Below are 26082 nucleotides of genomic sequence, written 5' to 3'. Positions count from 1 at the left end.
AGAGAAAATGTCTCTTACATTTTCATTCAACTTAGTGGGACTAATTTCCCCCAATTTTCATTCAGTAAGGTTCCTATAAACTTTATCTTAAGGCAACATGTTTAAACCTGATTTTTAAACTATGGTTATGATCTCTCATTCTCAAAAATAGAAGCTACAATAGAAACTATCAGGCATCTAGCAATGAAATAAATACTTGGAATATAATAAAAAATACTCTTATCTTCAAGTAGGGTATCCCCTAAAGGGTGAGACAAATAAGTAAACTGGCACTATATACTAGTATATGGTAAATAATATATTTTTATGGGAACTAAGGGAGATATTTGTAACCCAAGTTTGTAGAGATCAGGGCAAGGTTACTGGAAAAGTGAAGCCTTTGTTGAATTCTATAGTAGGAGGCCAGGTGAGTGGGGACCAATTCAGGCAGAAAAAAGGTGAACAAAATCTGAAGCAAGAAAGATCAGAGAAGATGTGTGCAGCAGGATAGTTCGTAGTTAGTTGTATCTTTCACTGGGATAGATATCAATACGTTATAAAATTGTGCAGATTTATTAAAAATATTTCATTGTGAAAACATTTAGAAAGTGGGACTCTTCAAGCCTCAAATCCCATGTAACTACATCTGAACTAGGAAAAAACAGTACCAACATACCTAATTAAGAACACATAGGTGTATTATTACTTTCTAGTCATACCAATTTCTTCTCTGTTTTATGGATAGTCATCTTGATTGTATGTGCATTTTGTTCATGCTTTTTTTTTTCCATGTCTACCTAACCTATCACCTTTTGTCTCAAAAAATGGATATACAAGCCAATATTCATTCTAGACTCAAGTCTGGCCCTAAGTCACCTATTACTGAGCTTTTACCTCTCACAGAAGAGAGCTGTGTTTCCTTTCTCTCCCTGTTTTCCTCTTGCAGGTGGGAGAGGACATTTGGTCAGGCTAGGCACTGATGCCACATAGACCTAGGCACTGATGATACAGTAGAAAACTGAAAACCCTTACTTTCAGGCAGTTGCTTTCCTCCAGGAGGTGGGATGTAGGGGGAATATTCAAATCATTGGAGAGCTTTTAAAAACTCTCATTCTTGGAGCCCTATTAGCTTCAGCTTTTGTTTAGTAGCCACAGCTGTGTTAGTAATGGTAGTGGTAGTAGTAATCATAATAGTCATTAATCTATGATCACTAGCTGCTAGCTCTTTTTATCCATAGAGTATTTGATCTTTCACAAATGTAATTTTTCCAGAGTATCTTTTTTTTTTCTAATGGAATATCTTTTTACATCTTAATGGACATTGATGTTCTACACAACAGTTTGGAAATACTATTCTGCAAAATTCAGGTAAAACTTTTTGGCATTCAAAGCACTTTTATTGGTGCCACATTTCGTTTTGTTTGTTGTGCGTATTTTTTTTAATAACTTCCCATAGTTAAATTCTATCAGTTCTTCAAGCCTTGTTCAAATCCTACTATCCCTAGGAAGTCTTCTTCTTCTTTTATTTAATCAAAGTAACCTTTTTCATCATCTTCCATGATGCCTATTCATATCTTTTTTATATCACTTAGCATTGACTATATTCTATTCTATATACAGTTATTCTTTTTTTTTCTAGTACAAGGATCCACGAGGGAAGGCTCTGTGCAGAATCCATTTTTGTGCCTAACAGTGTTTTTAACACAGTAAGAAATAAATGTCCATGTCAACTGACAGTTAATTGTTAATATAACCATATCTTCTCTGAGTGCATAAGTCATTTATTTCCATAATTCAGTTATAACCTTTTAAAAAAATAATCTACATTTGTCCCTTTACTATGTCTCCCATGCAATCCTTCTGGATGTCTGTAACTTTCCCTCAAGTCTTCAAAAGTTTATCGACTGAATGGTCGATTAATCCTCCAGGATGGAGAAATTTGCCAGAGGGTTAAGAGATTTAAATCATTCCCAGAGCTCCATTTGGAAAGAGAGATTGCTAAGTTTCAAAATGTTTGTGAAACGCTCTGTGCACTGATGAGAGAGCAAGAGAAGATAGTGAGAGCAGGTTCAAGGCCATTCTCCAGGGGCTCTCAAAAAAGCTGAAATGCTTCAATTGGGGTCAGAAACCTTAATCTTTGCTATCATAGTTTTTATTGCTCTGGCATGTTTTGATACACTCCAGAGGGAAGTGTCATCTCATCTAGCTTATTCCACAGGTCAGAAAACTGGCTTGTAGAGAGTATGTTCAAGTAAGAAGTGAAATAAAATCTTTATTGTACTCAGTCTTAGAATATGTATAAATATATAATATCCTGGTTACTCTATTATAGTTTTGTAGGTAAATTGTAGAAATAATGAATTATGATATATATGTTTATTTTCAGTATTGATATTTTTACAATGTTACTTCACTTGAACCATTACTATAGTACAACAAATAAGTGAGATATAAATCTGAACACAAAGTAATACATTTCCATAAAACTTTATATCAAATAATTTTTAAAAACCCTACATTCCAATAATGAAGCTCTTATGAAATTGCAAATAAATACAGGTAAATAATATAGAAAATGTCAATTCATGGTTTATGTAGACCAATACTGGATCATTTCATGTTCAAAATATTGTTCTATTATTTAAATTGTACATTATTAAACCTTATTGTTTGTCCATCTATTGCTATACCTGACACCTTAAGACTTGTTTGAGATTCATCCAAGCAAACTTAAATAATTCACTGTCAGACTTTCTGTATCCTGGAGGGAGTAAAAAACTAGGTCAAGCCTGGCAAACGTGGCTCAGTGGTTGAGCATCAACTTATGAACCAGGAGGTCACGGTTTTTTGCCTGGTCAGGCCACATGCCTGGGTTGTGGGCTCAATCCTGAGTGGGGGTGTGCAGGAGGCAGCCTATTGATGATTCTCTCTCATCATTGATGTTTCTATCTCTCTCTCTCCCTTTCTCTCTGACATCAATAAAAAAAATATATTTTAAAAAGGTAGGTCAAGAGACAGACAAATTTAGGAAAGAATGAGAGATTCAAGATTTTAATCTATAACACGAATATAAGAGCACAAATTAGACAGTGAAATTTATTCAAAGCTACAAAAATAAGTGAGAATGATGCAATATTTTGTTTACATGGTAATATTATCTTCATAATGTTGGCCTGCCAAAATGTTATAAGCATTATCCCCCTCCCCAAATCATTGAGTTTACATTCACAATCTACACTAATAAAAGAGAAACATGCAAATTGACCATCACTCTGCTACACCTACCAGCCAATCAGGAGCAAGTATGCAAATTAACCCAACATAAGATGGCGGCAGCCACAGAGCTGGAGTGAGCAGGAGGCTTGGATTGCCCCCGGTGATGGAGGAAGCCAGCTTCCCGCCCGCTCTGGCTGGCCCTGGCCTCCACTCAATGCTACAAAATTTCAATATAGGAGATAAATAAATCCCAGATACTTGCTTCCAGCTGACCCTGGCCTCCGCTCAAGGAGGCGCTGAAAAAAAAAAGGAGGGGCTGGGAGTTTGGGTTGCCCGGGGGTGTGGCCAGCCTGAAAACAGCCCTCAGCCCCTCACGCAGGCTGGCCAGGCACCCCAGTGGGGCCCCCTACCCTGAAGGGGCTGTGGCCAGCCTGCAAACAGCCATCAGCCCCTCACCAAGGTTGTCCACACCCCCATGGCCCGATCCCTGTAAACGGGCAGTTAAACATCCCTCGAGGGGTCCCAGATTGGAGAGGGTGCAGGCTGGGCTGAGGGACACCACCCCCCACCCCCGTGCATAAATTTTGTGCACTGGGCCTCTAGTAAGAAAATAATGAGTTTTACAAAAATTTGAACAGTATAACTTTATTTAAAAATCTAATGGAGATGTTATAATGACTCTTTGAAGCAGTAAGAAAGGATAGACAGTATTTTAATTGATGTAAGATTTTCAAGGAGTGACTTTATTAGAATTATACAACAGAGATATTGGCTGGAATTTAGTCCAGAAAATAGTTGGAGTATTGAAATAATATTTTAAGGGAATGAAGGAAAAGGCTATAAATATCTTTGAATGCTTACTTTTGAGTATATTTATCTGATCTATGAATGATGAGGTTTCATTTTGAACTTATTCATTCTGATCTGATAAAACATGTTTCATTTAGTTTGTCAGTATCTTGTTACCTACATAATTAATTGAAATACTGCTTTGTAAATTTGAATTGTTTTAGAAAGTTTTAGAATTCTTCCTTATAATAAAATTCATTGGTTGCTGTTTTATTTGTTTTTTATTGCTGTTTTTTAGTTCTGAAAAAAACTAAAATAACAATAGTAAAATAATAATAAAGTGCCAGCATATCTCAGAGTAAATTGGAAAGAATGAAAGACAACTGAATGCCATGTTTTTGTTAGACTTTTGTATGAAATGAAAATTTATCACATTGATCCTTGTAATCTTGAAAGATTAAATGTTACTTTGGTATGTTCAATACAACTTTTAATAAAATAAGTCTTATTTTAATATTATGGTTAAGATATTTGGATCTGGATTCTCTTTAAGGCTTATAATAATCCTATTTTAAAAGGAGGCTAAAATTACAGAAAAGGTAGTGATATTTGTTATTGTTCTAACTTTGCAATTATTCAATAAGAGTCATTCCCCTATTTTAAACAGAAGTATTAAAAAAACCAAATAAATTACACATTTTATATTTTTTAATGGGAAATTTTTTATGAATAATTTAAACATATTCTTTATCCTAAGTTGGAAGGTGTTTATCAGGTAAGATGGGAATTTTTTTTATCAGGAGCCATAACAGTTGAAAGGCCCTTGAAAGAAATTCATGGTAGCTATAGATTATTACAGTCTAGATGAACATATATACCCAATGTTGGACATAACTTCTTGCCTTTTCTGGAGAGGCTTAGATTATAAATATTTCTCTAGAAGCACAAGAGTGTGGAGTGTAAGTATTGGAAGTGTTCATGGATAGTGCTAGTTTAACGTGAAGACTGTTTTGTCTTCTGCTTATAAAACAGAGTCTTAAGAATTGAAATTTAATGAAACATAAAGGGGCTAGGTCAATTATAACCTTTGACCTTACAAAAGGTTAAATCCAAACAAGCAAGTAACAGTAGTACATATTTAATGATTGAGCTTCTCAGTATGCAAAGTGTCATGCAAGGGGCTGAGTACAGCCACAGATGCATGGACCATTCTGCCTGAGCTTAGAAAGCTTTAAAATTGTTGAGGGAGACAATTCCTATACTCATAAAGCATCAAACCTAAAATAGTGCACTTCACAAGATGCTATTAAAAGGAATATAAAAATAGTTTTGCATATAAGTGATCTTAAAAATGTAAAACACAAGAGCATCTTCTGAAATAAAAGGGTTATTAAATAATTTTAAACACAGGGTTTTCACTTTACTAAATCATTCTCTTTTTTGTGGACTAAAACAAAGCTGTCCTCTAGATTTTTAACACTCTCCATCATTTCTTAATGCTGTACTTCATCATCATCAGTTTGTTTTCCTTTCAATTACTAAGGCTTGCCTGGTTTTCAAGTCCCATAAGGAAAAATGAGTAGCTGATTATGCTATTTGGAACACGTCAACAGAGACAAGGTAACTAATGACATGAAATAGTTAATTAATAGTGTCCTCTGATGTGCCTTACTATTCCAAAAGTGTTGTTTTTTGCATTTCACTTATTAGGTTATTTCTAACTATGTGATTTTATTCATTTATAAAATAATTTGAGAAGGCTTGTGCTTGAAATCTATTTAATCAGACATGAAGAAAAGAAAAAAATACCAATGCAAGAAAAGCTATGATTAAGCACAGAAAAAAATAATGAGCACAATCAAGAAAAGAGAATTTTTAAAATCTATCATATCCTGGTATCTTTTCAAAAACCTATCATACTCTGAAAAAATTGTATCAGAAACTCCTTCAATTATATCCAGAACTATGGGAAGACTTAGGATATGAATCCTGGAATAAAATAAAATGAGGAAGAATTGTAGAGATCAATTTTATGTCTCTCTTCCATCTCTTATATACAAGAGACATATTATCTTTGTTATACAAGATATTTTAAATGATCTTCTAAGAAATCATTTTAATCTCTCTCTCTTTCTCTCTCTGCATCTAGCACTATAACATGTGGTATTTTATGTTGTGCAGTTCAAACACCCCCCAACAATGTAGGGAGAAGGATAATATAATAGCATTTTATTGGACAAGCACACGGTGGTTTTAATGCTTTCTTTTGCTGGCTTTCACTGAGCACTACATTCTGCTGCAAAAGATTTACCAAGAGGGCTGTTCTTTGGAGAAACAGGTCTTATTAAGGTACATTGAAAAGTTCTTTTAAAAATCTTATTTCACCCATAAAAATAAGTATAGATCAAGTGTTATGCCAACAATAGATCTCTTCTCTGTTTATTTTGTTTTTTCATTGCAGTCAACTCTTTAATTCTGTGTTTTCTATGTCTAAAATCAGAGAGATAACACTGCAAAAATATCAATTATCTTTTGCATTTAGCATGAATTTAAAAGGAGTCACAATCAGTCTCTTTAGAGTAATACGTAATTTTAGACTAAAATAATTTTACTCACCTTGCTTACTTATCTCTTTAAATGTTTTGGAACACAACTTTAATCCATTAACACTTAAATCCATTAACTCTTTAAATGTTTATTTAGAAAGTAAAAATAGTGTTCTATTAATCATAAGGATTTGTTTTACTTTGGCTTTGCATTTCAGCAATGTGTGAACCATTCTGCCTGAGCTCTGTGATCTTGGACAATTTTCCTAAATATCTGTGGCTCACCTCTGTGAGTGAAAAAAAAATGAACCTAATAATAATAATAATAATAATAATAATATCTCTATATTTTAAACATTAATATGTATACATATTTTTCCTATTACTGGGTAACAGATTACAACACATTTAGCAGTTTAAACAGTACAAGTTTATGATCACACAGTTTCCATAGGTCAGGAGTTCAGGCATGCCTTAGCTAGGTATCTGCTCTTAAACCCTGACAGGAGTAGGGTTTCATCTGAGGCTCAAGATCCTCTTCCAAGCCCATGTGCTTATTAGTAGAATCCCGTCCTTACAGCTGTATATCTCATGGTGGCTTGTTTCTTTACAACCAGCAAGAGATTCAGATTTCTGTCTCTGATCTCTAGACCCCTTTTTAAAGGTTTCACCTGATTAATTAAGGCCCAAGAAGGACAAATTCCCTCTAAAAGTCACCTAATCAGGAACTTAATTATACCTGCAAAATACCATATAATAATGACAATGGCAGTCCATTACTTTTGCCATATTCTATTGGTTCAAAATAAATGAAAGGTTCTACCTACACTAGAGAGGAGGGGTTATAGATAGTCATGGATTATTGGAAGTCATCTTAGAATTCTTTCCACCATAGCTTTTCTGCCACATGAATAAATATCTTTGAACTTTTATTGGTTATTGAATTTGTCACTCTCTTCTGACTCAGCCACCACCTTCCCCAATTTTTATTTAGGCTTTTGCATGTCTGAGCACATACAATTATATAAGTACAAACACTGTTACAACATGTGTGCCCCATTGTGAACTGTCAGACAAGGCTTAGGTATGTTTGCTTTACATGTGCTTATCATGGAATAAATATTGTACAATAATAAGTAAATTTACAGTGTATTGAATTTTGCCACTTTCATATTAGGTAATTTTAACAATGATTGTAAATTTTTGGTGCTACTTGCCTGATTTTTTGGGTAAGAAATGAAATCAGTTGTTAAGTATTAATAGTGATTTAACTTAGAGGCAAACATTTGTTTCTGTCCTCTCAAGCACTTAGATCACTTTCACAGGAGAGTATACTACATTTTCAATGGGCACTGATAAAAAGAAATACCAGTTAAAAGTACATATCAGAATGAATAAGACTTCTGAAAACTCTGCAATTGAAGCAAGATATAGCAATAGATGCTATGGCTGACAAAGCAACAAAAGTCCACAAATCCTATATGGCCCTATGTGGCCATTATATTCTACTTATATTATTCTTATTCATTATAAGAATTAAAATTGTAACCTTATAAACTAAATATATGATCATTAAGTTTTGCTTTTATCAATATCATAAGCAATGATTAAGCTAAATATCTGATTATTTTGGGTGAGATTTTGCTTCATTCAAGGTTCTATTGTTTTTAAAAGTTTGAAAACCACAAATGAGTTTGAACATGATAGTATTAAAAAGATGAGATCTATAGATAGTAAGTAAATCTTAGAAAATCTGGGGCTTTATCATATAATAATTAAATTCAATGATTTCTTTGATGGGACTTAGGGAGTTATTTTATAACTAGAAGCCCAGTGCATGATTGAATCATGCACGTGTAAGCTGTCTGTCCGCTGGTCGGCAGCTCCGAAGTCCCTGGGCCCCTAGGGCGAGGCGGGGCGGGGGCGTGGTCCTCCTGCGGCCGGAGCCCAGGCCTGGGTCTTGCCTTTGCCTCCCGCCCAGGAAGGCTGGGGCCGCTGCCACGTGCTCCTGCGGCCCAACTGCCACCAGACTCCTCCCCGGGGACCGCCACCTCCAAACCTCCAAAACGCCGGCTCAGCTTGCTGCCCCAGAGGCCTGTATGTGCCGCAGCACAGCCATAGCGCAGACGCTGAGCTCGCGTCGCCACTGGCAACGCGAGCTCAGCGTCCTGCCGGCCCAATCACCACCCTAGCCACCCCAAGTCCCGCCCCCTGTGTCTCCCGCTGGCCCAATCATGGGTGTAGCGGAGTGATGGTAATTTAAATATTACCTTTTTATTATGTAAGATGGAACATATCCACCCAATCTGATCAAAGGAGTACTGACATCACTTCTTCGGGTGGTGGTTCATTGTGCCCAATTAAGACCCTGTGCATGCTCTCCTACAATGATATGTAATGACTTGTTTGGTGTGGCTGAGTAAGCCATATATGTGAATAAATAACCCACAGACCACCACTATCTTACTATGTGCATTTAACCAGACACGACCAGGTCTTTCTACTGTCAGCAATAACGTTAATTAACTGCAGTGTTCATAAGGTTCGTGGTACCATTTTCCAAACACATAGATCCCTTGTTGTGTACCTCTTAAGTGACAAAGATGCCTCTCCTAGAATGGAGCCTGGAAGTCTCCAGGCCTAGGTTTCTCAATGTGTTCTTGCTTTCGAATCACATTATGGTATAATTGAAGTAAACAAATCACACACAGAGAGTGCAGTTTGATCAGTCTTAACATATGTACATACCACATTCAAGAAAATGAACATTCCCATCAGCCTCAAAAGTTTCCCTTTGCCATTTTTTTAATCCCTCTTTTTAAACCCTTTCCCACAGAAACACTAACACACTTTCTTTATTAAGAATTAACATTTCTGGGCATTTATATAAATGATCATACTATATATGCTCTTCTTTTGCTTGGCTTCTTTCAATCAGCTACTTATTTTAAGATGCATCTATATTGTAATAAATATCAGTACTGGATTTATTTTTATTGCTGAGTAGCATTCTACTGAATGGATGTAAAATATATGTTAATCTATTTTGACAACTTAGAGATTTTTATATTAATATCCATCAATTCACCTAATTATTTTGTAATGGTTGCACTTAATATAATTAAACTTAGTTTTAGTATTCAGTGAATTATTTTTTTAACTCCATTGAAATTAGTTGTTCAAAATATTTGACTCAAGAGACCTTCTGTTTGTTCTCTCACCATAGTCAGCAACCAAGATTTTTGGGGGAAAAAGAAAGAAAATTCAGATTAACATTAGAAGCTTTTCAATTTGCCTATATTTTATCAACTTGACTCTATGATTTTAGATGATTTTTTTGTACTTTTTCTTCCAGCTTCATAAACAATATTCATGGTGCAATCACATAAATTCAAACCCTGGGATGACCTAAACCGGTTTGGCTCAGTGGATAGAGCGTCGGCCTGCGGACTGAAGGGTCCCAGGTTCGATTCCGGTCAAGGGCATGTACCTTGGTTGCGGGCACATGCCCAGTAGGGGGTGTGCAGGAGGCAGCTGATTGATGTTTCTCTCTCATCGATGTTTCTAACTCTCTATCCCTCTCCCTTCCTCTCTGTAAAAAAGTCAATAAATTATATATTTTTAAAAATCCTGGGATAAAGGGGGTACAAGGGGGGGATGGGAGACAGCTATAATATTATCAACAATAAAAATATATAAAGGACTTAAACATAAGATGGGAAACTATAAAAATACTGGAGGAATCCACAGGCAGCATAATCTCAGACATATGCCGAAGGAATTTCTTCACTAATACTGCTCCTAGGGCAATGAAAACTAAAGAGAAAATAAACAAATGGGACTACATCAAAATGAAAAGCTTTTCAACAGCAAAAGAAACCATCAACAAAGCAACAAGAAAGCCCACTACATGGGAGAACATATTTGCTAATGTTATCATCCATAAGGGTTTAATCTCCAACATTTGCAGGGAACTCATACAACTTAATAAAAGGAAGATAAATGATCCAATCAAAAAATGGGCAACGGACCTAAATAGAATCTTTTCCAAAGAAGACAGAAGGAAGGCCAAGAAACATATGAAAACATGCTCAAAGTCACTAATTATCCAAAAGATGCAAATCAAAATGACAATGAGGTACCATCTCACACCTGTCAGAATGGCTGTCGTCAACAAATAAACAAATGACAAGTGCTGGTGAAGATGCGGAGAAAAAGGAACCCTCGTGCACTACTGGTGGGAATGCAGACTGGTGCAGCCACTGTGGAGAACAGTATGGTGTTTCCTCAAAAAACGGAACTCCCATTTGACCATAATCCCACTTCTAGGACTGTATTCCAAGAAACTAGAAACACCAATCAGAAAGGATATATGCACCCCAATGTTCATCCCAGCACAATTTACCATAGCTAAGATTTGGAAACAGCCTAAGTGCCCATCATTAGATGAGTGGATTAAAAAACCGTTGTACATCTAAACAATGAAATACTATGCTGTGGTAAAAAAGAAGGAATTCCTACCATTTGCAACAGCATGGATGGAATTGGAGAGCATTATGCTAAGTGAAATAAGCCAGTCAGAGAAAGATAAATATCACATGATCTCACTCATTTGTGGATTATAATGAGCAACATAAACTGATGAACAAAAACAGATCCAGAGACAGGGAAGCTTCGATCAGACTGTCAAACCTCAGAGGGAAGGTAGGAGAGGGTGGGGGTAAGGTGGAGAGATCAACCAAAGGACTTGTATGCATGAATATAAGTCTAACCAATGGACAAAGACACCAGGGGGGTGAGGGCATGAGTGGGGTTGGGAAGGTAATGTGGGAATGAGGATATATATGTAATACCTCAATCAATAAAGAAATTTAAAAAAAAAGTAAGAAACAGGATGACTAAATGTGATGTGGTATCCTGGAACTGAAAAAGGGAATTAGGTAAAAACGAAAGGAATCTGCACAAAGTATGATGTCAGTTAGTGGTAAGGTACCAATATTGGCTTATTTATTGTGAAAGATGTTCATAACAGGAAACTAGGTGTGGGGTTTGTTGAAACTCTGTGTACTAGCTTCACAAATTTCCTATAAATCTAAATCACCTCCAAAATAAAACACTTAAAATATATATATTAAAATAAATAAATAAATAAACAAATAACTTTGGCTAGTCATTTTTCCCTTTACTTATTTGTCAACCCCTAAATAATTGTTTTTGATAAATTTTTAATATTTCTATTCTTTTATTATGCTCTCTCTCTCTCTCTCTCTCTCTCTATCTATCTATCTCTCAAATGCTTTAATATGATGAAGAAGTACTCTGCTCTATGAATAAATTTTCTGAGACTTGTATTTTATTATGAGCAGTCCAACAGACTTGACAATGTTCCACTCCCTTTTTGATAGCAAAATGACAGACTAATTAAAAGTACAGAATAAAAAAAAAATAGCATCCACTCCTTTGACTGCTTTTTTTCTATTGATACAGGAAAGATGTGGTTTCCCCAGTGCCTTATTCCCACTGCCATTTGGGTGGTTAAGCAATCAACAGTCTTTGTTTTGTATTTTCTGGCAGCCATGCATTCTATAGAGCAATATACTCAGTCTAATCCCTTACACTTTCTCCACGTTTTATAACTAAATAACCTTTTTAAATAAAATATTGCAACAGTCCTGCATTTTGAGGACGTAAGTGCTGTTTTCTAAAAGGTCAATTCAATCTGGGAAATGTTTTCAGTTTAGACAATACATTATAAACTGTAGAAACCTGTGGCAATTTTCAGCACCACTAACAAGGGGAAGTAAATTTCAGTCACTCACAATAAGATGGCAATGTGGTGACATTCGAAGCCTGGACATGGGCTCTCACATTCATTGCAGGTGCCTGACTGCTGTGCAGCGGAGACCTTTTTCCAGCTGCCACTTGAATGTTAGATATAAATATGCGATTTACAGAATGAGTGAGACCCCATTATCTGAGTGGCAATATTCTTTTACAGCAGGCAATGATTAAAATACATCACATTAATAAATCCCTAGGAAACCAACTATCTCACATTTGCTCAACAATTGTATCTTTAAGCAGTCATTATCTTTGAATTACAGTGAGCCACTGCCTTTGTTTCATTTTCCAGATCTATGTTCTTGTCCATCAAAAACTATGGCAGTTGTGCCACACAGTAAAGCAGCGAATTTATGAAACATCTCTCTGAAGTGCATGCTTGTTTCAGAATCCTGATTCCTTATCTTTATTCACTTCAAAATATATGGAACTGTCAGCACGAGGGTCAGAAGATTGCAGCGCATCCTTTGTTTCCTTGCTAGTGTTTTCATTTAACTTGAAAAATAAGCTGCAGCATCAAGGGAGTGATAAAATAAAGGACATACAGAGTCACAGTGGCATAAGCATGGCAAACACACATCTCCAGTTATACTGTAGGAAAGACTGTCCTATCAAATCATAAGAAGAAGTTTACTTCAGTAACTCACACAACATCTTTACTAAAACTTCTAGAAAAATAAAACGATACTCAAGAGCTTTAACCTAACAGAAAAGTCCCTCTCCTCTCTGGAATTTCTCATCCTATTGCCTGGCTTTTGACCTTCAGACACCGTGTACATGAGTGTGATTCTCTTGTAGACACACTTAGCATTTTTAAACTACCTGGGCTTAAAAACCGCAAAACTCATAGTGTATCATACCTTGTAAAAAGCAGGAAGTCACTTTATTTTATAAATTAAGGAATTGGCGGTTTTAAATGGAGGAAAACACTTCTTGAAAAGCTGCTGTAAGTGGAGCCATTTTCCAGTGGAATCAGGGCAGCCATTCAGGAGGAACACCTCAGTAGGTCTTACCCTGGAGCACTCGGGATGTTTGAATTGGGCAAAATAACCTTGGACTGGGCCAGAGCAGCACTGTTCTCCAAACAACTGTCTGCAAAGCTAACAGGGAAGCAGACCTCCTGACGATTGGGACTGATAATTAAGGCATTTTTTAGAATCAGTAAATAGCCATGTATGTATAACTAAAGAAGAACTTACCTTATTAGCACCTATAGAAATTCCTTTTTTATGTGCTTGTAACTATTTCCCTTCCTTTTCTCATGCAAAGCTCTTGCCTTCACCCAATAATTGGAATACTGTTCCCGTTTCTGCCTGAGTCAGTACAAATAAATGTTTGTTGCCTCACTTTGGCTTTTTATTTTCTGGTTAACAACCTCATGAAAACCAGCAAAAGAGATATACAAATGGGCATCAACAACACATTCTTATTATAGAGGGCTGTGATTTGGAACTACTTATAGATTTAGAGTCCAAATATCCTTTAGCTTCATTCCATCAATTAAAGAAAGCATGTCTTTTAAAAAAATTTTTTGCTGTATAAGTTGGAGGAGGAACAAACCTTCCTCTCCTCTCTAGGTTCTTCTGGCTGGTCTAATAATCAAATAGATATGAGACAAATTAGCAACCGAATTGGAGACATACACATGTATGGTTGTTAGCATAGGCGGCTGGACATTAACAAAAGAGAAGGGTGCTGGAGCCTTATTGAGTCTGGAAGTTACAGATTCAGAGACCACACAGAAAAACCACATCCTCTGCCAAAGGGGACTTAATCCCTGGGAGATCAGCTTTCCGTTCTCCCCAGGAGACACTGGACCATTCCCAGACATTACCCAGGGAGGGGGAGGGGAAAGTCCTCTGCTAGGCACATGCACAGTAAAAACCAAGAGGGCACAGGGAGGAGGTAAGCACATGTGCAGTAGAAACCAGATGACACAGCACAACTTTGGGGGTGCAGAGTAGGAGTCAAAATGTTAACAAAAGGGGTGGAGTCTAGCCTGAAAAAATATCTAAGAAAATAATTAGATTGGACAAGGGCAGAGGGCACTGGAAGGTCCAGGAAAGGGATTGGTTAGGAGGAGGGCCCAGCACAAGTCCAGGAAAACTGAGCAAGTAGGTTGCAGAGCCCAGAAAAGATCCTGCTCCTTTCCCCAAACCAAGAAAATATATGGAGGATTATCAAGCATCTCAAAGCAGCTGCTGCTAGAGCCTGCCTGCCCTGTACATCCCCCATGCTACATTATTTCCCTTCACCCCAATAAATCCTGTCACTAAGCTTAAACTTCTCCCACATGTGTGCCCTTTGAAATTCCTTTCTCTGGACGCCACAAGAAGCTATTTCTACTGGCAACATGGGAATCCTGCATACATGAGAGAATCAGAGACCCCACATGAAGGAGAGGTTCAGAGACAGAAAGTGTGATTGAAATATATAAGACATCCTGAGCTAGGGATGAGTTAATGCACCTTAGGGGCTTGAAAGGGTTATGTAGGATGATAAGAATAGCCATTTAATAAATAGAAGTTGTCCCTGCCCTATGTATAGGTCAAAAGAAGGTAAGTGTGATACTATCGCATCACGATCAAGGTCACTCATTCAAGTTTTTCTAGTTAGTTAAATGGAGGAGCAGATGTTTCTTTTCTGCCTGCAAATAACATTGCCTTTAGCTCAAAGTAATCAGAATACCACTGAGGCACATCCTAGGATGGCTTGTTCTGAACCCCACACAAGCTCTTATATATTAACTAGAGGCCTGATGCACAAAGATTCGTGCAAGAATAGGCCTTCCTTCTCCAGGCTGCTGGCACCGGCTTCCCTCTGGTACCCAGGACCCAGGCTGCTTCACTCCTGCCACCACCACCACCCACCGGGGGTGTGCTCTGAGCCACACTGCTCCTCCTGAGCCAGTCGTGATGCAGCCTCCTCCTGAGCCGGTTGTGATGCCTTAAGGCGTCCTGGCTAATTTGCATATTACCTCTCTCTCTATAGATAGATAGATAGATAGATAGATAGATAGATAGATAGATTATATAGCAAATAACCAGAGATGATGGAAAAATAAACTCTACATTTCTATTATTAATTTCTATAAATATTTTTTGGAAGGTTAGGGGTATGGGGAAGGGAAAATACTTTCCTGGTACCCTTCTAAGTTCTTGACTGAGACTACTCCCCGCGCCCCCCAAAAAGTGACAGATTAACAGGAGAAGAATAATCAGAACTTTAATAACATGTATCCTCCTTATATCTGGGAGAGACACAGGAAAACTTAAAAACTCACCAAAAAGACCCCAGCTACTACCTTAAATACCATCTCCAGCTAAAGAAAAAAGAAGCCACTTGGGATGGAAAGGTGCCCAGTTGTAGGCGGCTGCCAGGAAGAGCACAGGAAACAAAGGTAAGGTTGTAACGCAGGTTAAAGTTATTGCCTTCCCTGTTGACAACTTTCTAAAGATTTAGGGTCATCCTCTTATTGGTACAGAGAGGGAGACACCATTACAAATAAACATTTTCATTTAAAATATTCATTTTACTTGTAAAAGGGTAACTTCCACTTAGTTTCCAAACCTCTCCTGTTTCTGCTATTTTTAAAAAAATAATCAGCTCAAAATAATCCTTATGCCAAAAAGACATATTTTAGGGTGGCATATTCTGCTCCCTTTCAGGAAATATTTGTTGTTGTTTCTGTTATTTGATTTTTAAAATATTGCTTTCATTATCTTCATTTTATAGGTGTTGAATTATGGCTTCTTATGTTTCATTCCAAATATAAATCTTTATAATATCGTTGCCAATTTTTTATTCATCTCCACAATTTTATAATGATGTCGGCATTGAGCAGTCACCAAGGATTCCCATAACAAAAGTAAATGCACTAAATATCCTTCACCCTCCTCTAATAATTTATCAGCATTTCCCTGGGACCAAGGAGAGTTATTTAATTTTCTTGCAGCCCTGGTTTGTTTAGAGCAGGGATGGGGAACAGCCCGGGGCCTGCATAAGGCCCATGAAATATTTGATCTGGCCCTGCCAAGGCATTAGGAGTGAGATAATTAAACGTTTGACCAAATATAGCAGACTAATTTTTAAGTTGACAATTTTGTATGGTCTGCAAATGATGTTATAAACATCCACATGGCAGAGAAAAGTTCCCTACCCTGGTTTAGAGTCTTGTTCACAAGCAAATTATCTGGGTTCAGCACTGCTCCTTTCCAAACCAATAAAATATAGGAGGATTATCAAGCATCTCAAAGCAGTTGCTGCTAGAGCCTGCCTGCCCTGTACATCCCCCGCGGAACATTATTTCCCTTCACCCCATGTCTTTGCGAAGCCATGTTAGGCATTCAGTATACTTAGAAGTGAGTATAATTTTTACAGAGTACAAATACGAAATGACATGAGCCTATTTGTTCTCCATATTTAGATCTAAGTGAACTATTTATTGTATCTTATGGGACATTTAAGTCCAAGCTTCACTGGTAACATTTTCTGAGCAACATACCATAAGTTTAGGGGCAGCTATCACTGCTCCTAATTAATCATTACCTCTTGCTCCATATTTCACGCATCAGCAATATTACTTTCCACAACTTAGTCCTTCCATGTATTATTTCTAGTTTGCTGTGGTCTGAATATTTGTACCACCACCCAGCCCTACAAAGTCATGTTGTTAAGCCCCAATGCCCAAGGTGACGGTATTAAGAAGAGAGCTTTCGGGGGGTGATTAGGTCATGAGTGTGGGGTGCTTATGAATGGCAGTCATGGCCAAGAAAAGTCCCTTGCCCCTTCTGCAATGTGAGAACGGAAAGAGAAGTCTGCAACCAGAAGAGGGGCTTCACTCAACCCTGTCAGCACCCTGATTCTGGACTTCCAGCCTCCAGGACTGGGAGAAATAAGTCTTTGTGGTTGATGAGCTACACAGTCTGTGCTATTGTGTTGTAGCTATCCTGACTAAGACACAGCTGGAAAACTGACTGGGTATTTAAGAGATTCAGAGAAAACGAATGACCCTTATTTCCCCTTTACCATATTGTGTCGTCTATGGCCCAACTTTCACAATCTCAAAAAGCAGTGTCACCCTTTGCCCATCAGATAATCTTTATTCTGCTCTTCTTTTCATATCTCATGTCCAGTGCAACACTAAGTTCTTTAGAATTTACTTCCAAAGTATATCTTAAAATTTACTCTTATTGCTGCTCGGTTCAAGATGCCACCATCTGTCTTCCAAATGTCTGCACTAGTTCCCCGACTGGTGCCCATTCTTGCCGCTTCCAGTCCATCTGCTCTTCCTATAGATTAAGTTCTATCATGCCACTCTCCAGGTGAAAGCTTTCCAGCAGATCTTTATGATATTTAATATCAAATAAAAATAGTTGTGATGTCAAGCTTCTCCCTTTCTTTTTCCCCCTCTTTTCTCATTTATTATACTCCGTCATCCTGACTTTTCTGTGCTTAAACACAGGGAGTCTTTTTTGACTTTCAGGATATTTATAATTGTTATTTTTAAGCAGTTACTCAATTTACACTTTCTCCCATTATATTTTATCTTCTTATGAGAACATATTTGTATTTATTATTATTAACATTGTCTTATTAGATTATTAAAGAGGTATGTGAATTCCTTGAAAGAGTCAGCAATTCAGTCTGTTTTATCTACATTGCTTATGCAATACTTAAAAAATGTTGAATAAATATTTGTTTACTGAATTATTAACTCACAAAATTCATCCTGGGGCCATTTGGAAAAGAAAACATTGTCTTTCAAAGTATTCTACATGTTCCACTTCAGGAAACTAATAGATACAAAGGAAAACATATTGAACTGAGAAATTTACTATAGTGACACAGTTGCAATTATATCACTACAGCAAAACCAGAGGGACTAAAAATGTTAAGTTGTTAATTCCATTTTCAAAATATTATTAGTGCTTTGCCAGAATGCACTTGATTTTTTAAAATAATAAGCACAGTAAACTATTTTGTTAAGTAGAAAATAAAAGTTTTCTTAGGCATAAGTTAAATTGAGCAGACAAAGGAAAGGCATCTTTATGTCTTCCATCCGAGCTGAAGAATGTACCAACACTCATAACTTCTATAACGTCTTTCTTTTTAATTGTTAATATTATCAATAACATGATTAAATAGAATCTTGTCAATATTATATAAACCCTAATTTATTTAAAACTTGCTCATTTTTTAAAAATATATTACTACTGAAGGAATTATTTCCAGATGAAAAATAGCCTGGGAGTGGTGGGTGCAGAGTGGAGGGGATCAATGAGAAAAAAAAAAAAAGGGTGTGGGGGGGGAATCTGTACCACTTTCAGCAATAGATAAACTTTAAAAAATATTGAAAATGCAAATTTCAAACTTTTCAAGGAAAATATTTGATCAATTTTTAGTATGCCAGATTGTCCAACAAGATGCTGGAAAACTAGAAATAGGACATTAATGGTGATTACAAGAGGAAAAGGGGTGTGGGGAGAGGTAGAAGAGGGAAAAGGGGAGATAAATGGTGAAGAAAGGAGATTTGATATGTGGTGATGAACACACAATACAATATACAGAATATGAATTATGTAAATGTACACTTGAAACCTATATAATTATATTAACCAACATTACCCCCAATAAATTCAATAAAAAGAGGGGGAAAAAAGAAAAATCGCCCATCTTTCTAATAATGTCATTATGGATCTCCCTTTTGAAATATTTTTATTATTATTGTCTGTCTTCATAAAATTGTTGCTGTGGATCTAAAGCAATTATGCTATTCTGAGGTTTTTAATATATATGATGTGTAATTCTCTTAGAATATATTGTCCATATTTATAACACTGTACATGTAGTAGGCTATATAAATAATGTGTATAGAAATCTTGCTACATAGAATAACTAAACTGAAAACACATTAATCTCTATACTGAAATGAAGCAAATATTTTTTAAACTTAAATAAAATGAAATTTAAAGAGAAAATTACAGCCAGATGAATTTAACATGCTAAACATTTCAATTTAAAAATATCTGGATTGAGCCTAAATAAATTTTAGTAGATCCCATATTAAACAAAATTCTATAATCTTTATGTCAGTGCTTCTTGGTAATTTGTTCATCATAAGAAGTGACATATTTTAATAATAGCTATGAAATTGTCCCCATTAAATAAATCATTAAATTTATGGTACCTTTGTGGTTAAAAATAGTTTGTGCTATATAACACATTATTATTTAGTAGCCATACATGAAGTATTAACCATAAGCTACCTTGTTTTCCATATTATTTATCTTGTTTTTTTATAACCCACCAAATCTAAATCTTTCTCTATAAAGTCATTTGCAAAGTAAAAAAGTCCTTAAAGTAGTTCAAAAATGCTGACACAGCCCAGCTGGTATGGCTCAGTTGGTTGAATGTCATCCTGTGCACCAAGAGGTCACTGGTTCGATTCCCTGTCAAGACACATGCACAAATTGCAGGCTCCATCCCAGGAAGGGGGTGTGCAGAAGGCAGACGATAGATGTTTCTCTCTCATTAATGTTTCTACATCTCTCTTCCTCTCCCTTTCTCTCTCTCTAAAATCACTAAAAACATATTTTAGCCCAGCCTGCGTGGCTCAGTGGTTGAGTCTCAACCTGTGAACCTGGAAGTCACAGTGCGATTCCTTGTCAGGGCACATGCCTGGGTTGTAGGCTTAACCCCTAGTGTGGGGCGTACAGGAGGCAGCTGATCAATGATTCTCTCTCATCATTGATGTTTCTATCTCTCTCTCCCCCCCTTAATCTCTCTGAAATCAATAAAAAAAATATTATGAAATATTATGAAAATGCTAGCACAAACTATGAGAGTGGATTTTGAGGCCATGGTAAGCCAGTAGACATGACCATAACAGTCGTGTAGGTCTTAAGCACTCTGCTATGCATCAGCATCCAAAATCTCACCATCTGTCTTCTTCAGATGCAAAATTCTCATGGCACAGGTAAACTATGATTTAATTTCAGTGCATCCTGGGAGATCATTTGATGCCTTTTAGCTTCTTTTGATGTAGTGTCAAAAAGGTAGAGATGAAGGGTAGGGGAACTGGTAGAAAGCTAATTCCTTTGTATTCTTTTCAGAAAAAATTAGGCCTGCTTGTAATCATTAGAAATTTTTCTCAAATTGTTGCTGCCATGAAGTTATTGACATCTATTTTAACATCTCTGACATTTTTTTCTTATTTGACATTCAATTCTATTTTTTAACTTTTTATAGTATGTGCATATTTAAAATTACTATATTCACCTCAAATATATCTCTAAATAATTCTGATCATATTCTCTTCATATCAATGTTCCTTCCGAACATGTCAATTTAATTTCAAAAGTGCTAAAACTAATATCTAATACATAGTTGACTCACTGAAATGAATTTATCATTGTTGAAGTCTCTATAATTTCTAGATCTACGGAGCTCTCTTAAAATGACATTCTCATTTAATAATATATTGAAAACTGGAGACCTGATCCACGAAATTCATGCACTGGGGGTGGGGGTGGTGGTGTCCCTCAGCCCAGCCTGTACCCTCTCCAATCTAGGACCCCTTGGGAGATGTCCGCCTGCTGGTTTAGGCCCGATCACCCCCAACTGCCTTTCCTTGCCGGCCCAGTCGCCCCCATCTCCCCTCCCCTGCCAGCCTGGTCGCTTCTAACTGCCTTCCCCTGCCAGTCTGGTCACCCCTAACTGACCTCCCCTGCAGGCCTGGTCCCACCCAACTGCCTTCCTCTGCTGGCCTGATCACCCACAACTGCACTCCCCTGCCGGCCATCTTGTGGTGGCCATCTTGTGATGACATGGAGGCGGCCATCTTATGCAAGGTTATGATGGTCAATTTGCATATTACCTCTTTATTATATAGGATAACTTATTACTGGAGAATTATTCTTCCTAGTATGTCATGTTTATCTGATCATTCTATAAGATCCTTTGGCAGCTCTGTTTCTTTATTATCCAAAATCTGCATATTTTTGTTTGGATTTTAAGATATTTACTCTGATCTCAAGCTACCTGGAAAATCTGGTTTTTCATTGTTCTCCATTATGAATTATAGGATCTACTATTTAAAATAATGTTTTCAGTATGCTTGAATATTCTGTATCAATTCTACATTCAGTTCTTGTTCATGGTTATATTAATTGAGGTATAGGTTTCACTGCAGTGATAGAGACCCAGAATATATAAAATACGGAAGTTTACTTCTTTCTCTTACTTGGTTGATTTAGTAGCTTTGTGGGCTAAGGCATTTCACCACTATATCTGTGTTCCTGCCAATATATAAAGGAGAAGGGACAGTGGAGATCATGTACTTTCTCTTTACTGGCAGAACCCAGCAACCACACATATCACTTTGCTCGTATGTCATTGGCCAAAGCATAGTAAGATTATAAATGTATATGTGACTGTTTTTTATAAACTTCCAAGTAAATTTCTAGTTTTTAGTCTCACCCCTTTCATTTAATCTCTCCATAGTTCTGTGGTGCCAAAAATCCTGATTAATATTGAAATTTCTATTCCAACTTATACCCCAAGTTCTGAGTGTACACTTTCCCTCTGCTAGTTATCACTTACTCATAACTAGCAAATTTACTTAGCTTCCAATGTTTCGTAGGTATCTTAAAATTTCTCCTTTCTCATTCTTATAATTCTGGAACATTTAAAGTCTTTTAAATATATATATATATATATTTATTTTGTGGTAATTTGTGAAGGGAAAACTATTCAGAACAACTCAATTGATTATTGGTCATATAAGAAACCAGATATCAAGCTGTATTACAATGGCACTGTTCTCAAAACTGCCTGATACTGGCACAAGAATAGAGAACCCAGAAATTGACCCAAACCACTATGCTCAATTAATATTAGACAAAAGAGGCAAGAACATGCAATGGAGTTAAAGTTTCTTTAATAAATGGTGTAGGGAAAATTGGACAGATACATGCAAAAAAAAAATGAAACTAGAACACCAACTTACACCATACACAAAAATAAACTCAAAATGGATAAAGGACCTAAACAGAAGACAGGAAACCATAAAAATATTAGAGGAATCCACAGGCAGAAAAATCTCAGACATGCCAAAGCAATATCTTCACCAATAAAGCTCCTAGGGCAATGGAAATTGAAGAGAAAATAAACAAATGGGACTACATCAAAATAAAAAGCTTCTGTACACAAAAGAAACCATCAACAAAACAAGAAAGCCCACTGCATGGGAGAACATATTTGCCAATGTTATCACCGATAAGGGTTTTATATCCAACATTTACAGGGAACTCATACAACTTAACAAAAGGAAGATAAACAACTCAATCAAAAAATGGGCAACAGACGTAAATATATACTTTTCGAAAGAAGACAGAAGGAAGGCCAAGAGACATATGAAAACATGCTCAAAGTCACTAATCATCTGAGAGATGCAAATCAAAATGACAATGTGGTACCATCTCACACCTGTCAGAATGGCTATCATCAACAAATCAACAAATGACAAGTGCTGGCGAGGATGCAGAGAAAAAGGAATCTTTGTGCACTGTTGGTGAAATGCAGACTGGTGCAGCCACTGTGGAGAACAGTATGGAGTTTCCTCAAAAAACTAAAAACGGAACTCCCATTTGACCCAGTGATTCCACTTCTAGGACTGTATTCCAAGAAACTAGAAACACCAATCAGAAAGGATATATGCACTATGTTCATAGGTGCACAATCTACCATAGCTAAGATTTGGAAACAACCTAAGTGCCCATCAGCAGATGACTGGATTAGAACACTGTGGTATATCTACACAATGGAATACTACACTGTGGTAATAAAAGAAGAAATTCTTACCATTTGCAACAGCATGGATGGAATTGGAGAGCATTATGCTAAGTGAAATAAGCCAGTCAGAGAAAGATAAATATCACATGATCTAACTCATTTGTGGAATATAATGAACAACATAAACTGATGAACAAAAACATATCCAGAGTCAGAGAAGAATCGATCAGACTGTCAAACCTCATAGGGAAGGTGGGGGTAAAGGAGAGAGATCAACCAAAGGACTTGTATGCATGCATATAAGCTTAACAAATGGACACAGACAAGAGGGGGGGGTGAGGGTATGAGTGGGGGAGTGGGGGAAGCAATGTGGCTATAAGGACACATATGTAATACCTTAATCAATAAAGAAAAATAAAATAAAATAATGACTGCCAAGAGAAAAAATTAACAAATGGACACAGACAACGGGGGGGGGGGGGAGGGGGGAGGGTATGAGTGGGGGAGTGTGGGAGGCAATGTGGCTATAAGGACACATATGTAATACCTTAATCAATAAAGAAAAATAAAATAAAATAATGACTGCCAAGAGAAAAAAAATTAACAAATGGACACAGACAACGGGGTGGGGGGGGGGTGGGGAGGGTATGAGTGGGGGAGTGTGGGAGGCAATGTGGCTATAAGGACACATATGTAATACCTTAATCAATAAAGAAAAATAAAATAAAATAATGACTGCCAAGAGAAAAAAAAAGAAACCAATTATTCAAATATTTATTCAATCACGGAGCAGTCACTACAGGTAAACTACAATGATAGGTGCTTATAGTACTCACAGTAAACATAATTCCTGTACACCACAAACTCACTATTTTATCCACTAGTATTTAACAGAGCTAGTTTTTCCCTAAGGAAATGCTACATATTTATAATGGGTACCTTGGGACAATCTCAGAGGTCAAGTGATTTGTATATAAGAAATTTACATCCAGTACAATTTTTCTTACAAGTTTTAAATTTTTAAATACAGAAAGATCCTGCCATTCAGAGAATATATTTTTTCTTTATAGAGGCATCTTAGGCAATAGAGTGTAAGGGCTATCAAAACACTAACACAAAACTGGACATAAACAGAAAAAAAAAAACAACATTAATTGAATATGCATGTTTTTCATGTGTTTCTAGATTTCCAGTCATAAGTACTCTGAGTGATTAGTGTATTTACTTATTAATTTAGTCTCTACAAAAAAACAACAACATAATAAAACCCCAGCAACAACAAATTAAAGAGGAGGAATGAGAAACATAAAGATGGAGGCTAAATGTGCATTGATATCCTATACCCCGCTGCTTCTCTGTAGCCATGTGAGCCAATTCAATGTTACCTTTACCAAATATGTTCTTCATTCACTTCTTTAAAAAAATTCATTTTTAGATGTTGCCTTTAAAGAAAAAAAAATATTTCAGAAGTGTAAGGTCATCTTTCAAATTGAATGATTTTGCAGTCCCAGTGGAAAACAATTCTTACAGAGAGGCCATTTTAAACAAGTGAATGGGAAGGACATACTTTCAATTGCATTTCAGAATGACATTGTTTTTGACCTCTGAGTGAATTTCTTAAGCATTTAACACTTATGAAAAGACATCAAATTGGTTTGTGATTGACAATATAAAAGGGATTAACTGTACTTTAACCCCTTGGAGTCTGACTCACAGGAAGCTAATCAACCAAAAAAAAAAAAAAAAAAAAAAGAGTGGGAGTTCATAAATGCATGAATGTACTCAGACTGATAAAAGGGAAGAGAATCTTTGTTAAGTTTTGTGCTGCCCCCTGAAAACCAGGATAAATGACAACTATGCTTTTACTAAGGTAATCCTAAAATTTTATAAGATTTTGGAAGTTTCTAATCTTAAAAATTTGCATTTGAAACTTTATCAGTATTGCCAGGGTTTGCCTTATAAGTATTTCCTGGATTTGGAACAAAGTATACTTGATATTTGTGCTTTTTCCTAAACTCTGAAACTATAGGTTATAATTTAATTAAATACAACACATTACACTGTATTAAATTGGATAATTTTTATTTAAATGGGTTAACCTTAAGATACCTCATATGAACTCTAATAGATAAGTAGTTATGGCTTCAGAATTTATACATAATCCTAAAATTATATGTGTCATATATGTAATACTAAAATCTTGAAGTGGTAAGACACTAATTATAGTTGTCTAATTGCATTAAATGGAAACAGATATATACCAAGGAAAACTCTGAAAGATATATTGGGCTGTTTTTGGATTCTTAGCTATATTTCCTGGAAAATGCATATCTGTTGCAATATGCCACGATTCTGCTTAATCTGCTCTATGGTTATGGTTGCAAATGTTCAGCAGGAGTCTGACTTTAAGGCCAATTAAAAATGTGGGAACCTAATGTACCTCATCCAAGTAAAAAGCTTTCCCAGAAGCCAGTTTCCATAAGCATGGATCTGAACGATTCACTTCTCCCTGCATTTTCAGGTGCTCCGTTTTTCCTACTTGTCCTCCAGGTTATATGTTTCCGCCATTTTAAGTTTCAGTTGAGCACTTCTCACCCTATGAGCATTCACCTGAAGCGACCCCATAACCTGCCCTCTGTCTTTGTTTTCAGAGTTTCTTTTGTGAAATGGATACATTAGCAGTCCAGGAACACTGTTTTCCCAACAACCTCATTACTGAGCTCTTTGATGGGTTCCAGATTAGCAAATTGTTTTAGAAGAAACTTAATAAGTAGATTTGTGTTGATGGTAAATGCCTCAATAAAATTATAGTGATGCAAATGAAATAAAGCTGTCAGTGAATTGCAATGATATTTATCTTCTCGTATCTGTTCTATTAATATTAAACTTAAGAATTTCAGAACCTGTGTTTGGATTG

Source organism: Cnephaeus nilssonii, assembly GCF_951640355.1.
Source record: "Cnephaeus nilssonii genome assembly, chromosome: 8".
NCBI lineage: Eukaryota > Metazoa > Chordata > Mammalia > Chiroptera > Vespertilionidae > Cnephaeus > Cnephaeus nilssonii.
Note: the sequence above shows the minus strand (reverse complement) of the source record.